At 35.0% G+C, this 4,879-nt stretch overlaps 1 long non-coding RNA gene across 2 annotated transcripts in view; it reads left to right on the top strand.

Annotated features, from left to right (window-relative positions):
• The first annotated feature begins 390 nt into the window (after window positions 1-390).
• Window positions 391-4,879, top strand: part of LOC137037031 (uncharacterized) — an 18,346-nt gene continuing 13,857 nt past the window's right edge. For both annotated transcript variants that reach the window (XR_010897225.1, XR_010897224.1), the window contains exons 1-2: window positions 391-548; window positions 1,110-1,240. This is a non-coding gene — a long non-coding RNA (uncharacterized lncRNA). The remainder of the gene's footprint in view (window positions 549-1,109; window positions 1,241-4,879) is intronic.

Below are 4,879 nucleotides of genomic sequence, written 5' to 3'. Positions count from 1 at the left end.
GTCAAACCATAAGGTGGAAAGTGTTACTGTATGTGTGTGCTTGTGTCTCATTCTGTTCTCTTTTTCCCTTCAGAATTGGGGTACCAGTATTAGCCAGTGTCCTCTGTGTGTGGTGGTGGTTCGGCTATCGGCCTGCAGTGTTCACAACGGGTGTTGTTGGTGCTGTGTTGTGAGAGCACGAGTGTTTGCTGTGTTTGTCCGATAGGCAAGACGAATTCCCCAGTTCTGAAGTGGTAAACCCATGGTTGCAGGTGTAACCCAGTTACAAAATATGAAAATATGTTTTAGAAAAAAAACTTTTATTTCTCTCTTTTCTTTTCTAAGCCAATCAAAATGTTGTATTGCCTTTGTCCCGCCCTGCTGCATTGTCCATTGGTTGAATCGGCTCAGTGGCGATCCAAGTAAAAAAAAATAATAGATCACGTCGGGTAGAGAGAGTGAGACCATATTGTACTGCTGATCAGAAAAAAGTTAAATATGTTGTAGAGATATCGCAGTGGAGCGGTATCGATTGTTCATCAGTTTAATCAGGGTTCCTGCATATCTTGGTGAGTTTTGTTAATTTGTCATATTAAGTGATTTTGATCTGATTAGCCTACGAGGCTAAACCATGTGCCATGTTACTGCGCAACATGCGCTATTGCATCATAATCATTCAAAATCATAACGATTACTTTAATTTCAGTGAAATGTTTCTTTTATATATATCATCTTGTTCTATATGAATCTCTAGAATGCTCATTATTTGTAATATTTGGATTTAAGTATGCATTTATGCAGACTGATGTTCTAAATGAGGATGCAATTATTCTAGTTCTTGCAAGTGTATATCGAAAATAATACACATTCTGAGTGGTTTATTTCTTATTCTTTTGTACTGTGGGATCTATAGTACAATGTTTTCAGTTAAGATGATGTTGTTTGATTATTTTATCGGACCAATCCATTGAAGTGCATCAGTATTTAATTGATGTTTTCATATATAGTGTTCATATATAGTTCATATATGTAAAATATATAAGTTATCTTCATAGAAATGATTGTCATTAGGCCTAATTGATGTTAATGTTTAAACAAATGTTTTACGGTCACCTGTTTTGTAAATTCAGGTCGGGTCTTTAGCGAGAGGATTCTGTTCATTGATCGTGAGGGATGTGAAACCTTAGATGGCGAGTCACCCAAACCGGATCTTCTAGAGTCTATGTGAATTTGAACTTCAAACCGTGAGGAACATTACGTGGTAGGACTGTTACCAACAAAGAATCTTACAGACATAGGACATTTTTGATTTTGACCATTTTTGAAAGACTGATCGTGCACTCGTCGTGCACGATACACATACACTGATAAACACACACACCAACATTAGTTTAAAAAGGGGGTTTTATTTCATTCTATTTGTAAGCCGGCTACATTCTGTTGTGACTTTGTACAATATAATTTTCTTACTAAAGTTACATGGAAACTGTTACAGTGAATCTGTCCAGTCATTTGTGTTGCAATGTCTGAACCTCTTACGAACCTAGAGTTGTGTATTTACCTATAGGTGGGTTACACATAGATGTGCAAGAAGTTTTATGAGTGATTGTGCTCCTTTTAACTTTTATACATTAAAGAGACTGGTCTTGTATTTGTTTGATGTTTATTAAATAAAATTGTGTGAAATATACATTGTTGTCTGATACCTGTCCAGCCACTGCTTACCTGTGTGTGGTCCTTTGTGTACCTGTGGGCGTAGTCGAGCTGTTGCCATATTTCGCTTAATTGTGTAAAGCTGTTAATAGCAGAATGCCACATTTACCACACATTTCTTCAGATAGAATAGAAAATTATTAATGACTCGCAGAAAGATTCTCTGCCGATCCATCAGTCAATATTGTGTCATAATTCCCACCTTACGGTGACGGTAAACTTCTTCATTTCTGTCTCATAAGATAATTATGCCTAATAATGGTGCGCTGACTTTAATAGGATAGCTGAAATAGCACGATCACGAATCCCAGACGGTCTTTAAGTGGAGCGCTAACATCCATTTCTGATGTAATTATTGTTTGTATTGTCACGTTGCAGCGTTTTACTTGGCTTTTATAAAATATTTTTATTTTAGGCTATTTTATATGATCTGTTGGTCCCCCCACCCCTGCAAATCACACCCCATATAGCTATAGCTAACTTATAAATATAATATAACCTTAAATATAAATGCAGTGTATTACATAGGCTATTGGTTTGAAATGTCATTACATGAATAAACTGTTTTTTCGGTTAATACAGAAATGATGTTTGATATTCTGCACAAAGCTGAAATTGCGGCATCTGCAGCCACAGACTTTCTCCGGCAGCTGTCGCTGTTTTTGGCACCTGCCGCTGATCATTAATTCGGTGTAATATTTTCACTTTAAAACTACGTTTGAAGAAATTAATATTAAGCTGCTATATACACAGGACTGTCATTACATTATATAGCTACCATAAGACTGTTATATACACACGCAGTAATTTCAGCGTGCTCTGATAGCAACTGCAGCGTCAGAAAAGGCCTACATATTAACAAAATTAATGATAAATGACAGTCCTGTGATATATAATGTTATTTTGTTGCAATGTAGCTTTTTAAAATTAGAAGAATATCCGTGGCTGCTGGAGATGCCACCTGAAATGCCGCTACGAGATGCCGCAATTTCAGCTTTGTACAGCATAGTCTATCAGAAATTAATTTCTGTATAAATATCGGTTTATATTCATGTGCATTTCAAAGCAATGGATAACATTGCAATTTTATTTTATCAAAACATATGATTTACTTTCTATTATGTAGTGGAGCATCAGAACGTTACTAACAAAATTTGTGATAAATGCTTACAAATGATAGTCCTCTGGTAGGGTGAACTGCCCTAAAGTTGGACACTGCCTAATGTGGGACACCTAAGGTTTAGTGTTTGTAGGTCCCGCATAAATACATGAATGTCAGTGAAACTATAGGTTATCTGAAGCTGTGGTGCCATGTGATCAAAATCACAAAGCCTCTCAAATGTCCAGTCATATATGAGACTGTAGCAATCAAAAGGACCTTGTGTGAAAGCCACCCAAAGGTCAATGACACAATGAGTTTTGACAAACTTGACATTAAGGAGTATAAATTAATTTTAAACAAAAAAATCAAGATATCTTTTGGCCTAATGTGCTTATGAAATGTATGTCCATCAAAAAATATTATAACATTGTATGTGTAAACTATATATTTTATATTTTTATCAAAAATCCTAGTGTCCCACTTTAGGAAATGTGGTTTCAAAGTGGGACAGTATGATTGCCTAATGTGGGACAGTACTTTAGTCAGTCAAAAATGTGTGGCGGGGCATGGTTTGTGGGACAAAAATTGTTATTTACATTGTTTTAGTGTTGCTATGCAATAATAGAATGATTGTGTGTGTTTGTTGTTTAGTAAAATAGAAAACATTAGGCCAAATAAACATTTATGCAGTTCACAGCATTTTTGTGAATTTTGACTCAATGTTAAATATAGCCTAAAGTTTGTTTTTTTTTTTATTCTAAAATTTATTTTTTGCAGGTTGCAAGATTTTATATTTTGCCCTTCAAATAAGCCTAGGCTATATGCCTGTTAAAGAGAACAGTGAAGAATTTTGACTGTGCATTTAACTCTTTACTATATAACATAACATAGCCTATGAAAATAGTTGCCTAATGTCTTTACAATAAATGCATCAAAACTATCATATTGTATTATTTTTCTGATGATTTTCAATTATCAATCAATCCATCCATAACCAAGAAGAGAATTACTAACTTAGGAAGATTTTTACTATTCTGCATGAATCAAATGTTTTTTGCCTTTTATCATAGACTTTTGCCTTTTCATAGACATTTTATTATTATTATTATCATTATTATTACCATTATTCTTATTATCATCATCAAAAATTTTGGCCTTTTATCATAGAATTTTCAGTGTCCTACATTAGGGACACAACTGTCCCACATTAGGAAGCACCAGATTGTTTTAGACGACTTGCACTAAGAGCACTAATATGTCTATAATTTCTTTTATGAATGTGTTATCTCCATTTTCTCTTTTGATTTGATTAGGAGACATCCTGGGTTTTTTAAAATGGTATTGTGTGTGAATTTAATGTTTTGGCTACAAATCGCAATATGTCACAGAAGTCTGAAATGCAAAAAATATTTACACATTTACACATTAGGGCAATTCACCCTATATTATTTTGATTAAATGTAGTTTTTAAAATAAAATAAAAAACAACATATATAATTATAATGGCCAGCGGCCGGTGCTGCCGAATAAAGTCCCTGGCTGCTCTAGATGCCGATGCTGCGGCCGCTGGTGATGCCGCTCAAGCGACAGCTGCCGAACAAGTCCCTGGCCGCTGGAGATGCCGCCGGAAGTGCCGCTGCGAGATGCCGATGCCGAATTTTGCACCAGTCTCTGCTGGAGAATCTTGTAGTCTGAACTCGGCTTATGTGACCCAACAGAGACGATGTTTGCATTTGAATGATTTTCAGCCTTAGTTATAAACTACTGTTTGGTACATCAGAAATACATTTATTTTATAAACCTGTTTTATTACATCATATGGCGTTTTGGATTATATTACAGGGAGAGTTGTCCCAAGGGCTATATTTCAATTAAAGTTTTGAGTCAAAAGTTGACTCAAAAGTCAGAATCTAAAGTTTTTTTCTCTCTTTTTTCAAACCTATAAACTCTTTATTATGACCTGTTTGGGATTATGTCCCCGGAATAAAAAAAACGTTATAGATGATGGGTAAAGAACAATACAAACAAATGGATACACATTTATTTTTATCTGAAAGGATATTTTTGATAAATGTCAGACTGGCA

The sequence above is a fragment of the Chanodichthys erythropterus genome, chromosome 2 (assembly GCF_024489055.1).
Source record: "Chanodichthys erythropterus isolate Z2021 chromosome 2, ASM2448905v1, whole genome shotgun sequence".
NCBI classification, from domain to species: Eukaryota; Metazoa; Chordata; class Actinopteri; order Cypriniformes; family Xenocyprididae; genus Chanodichthys; species Chanodichthys erythropterus.
The sequence above is the reverse complement of the archived record's forward strand: the minus strand, read 5'-3'. Positions and strand labels throughout refer to the sequence as shown.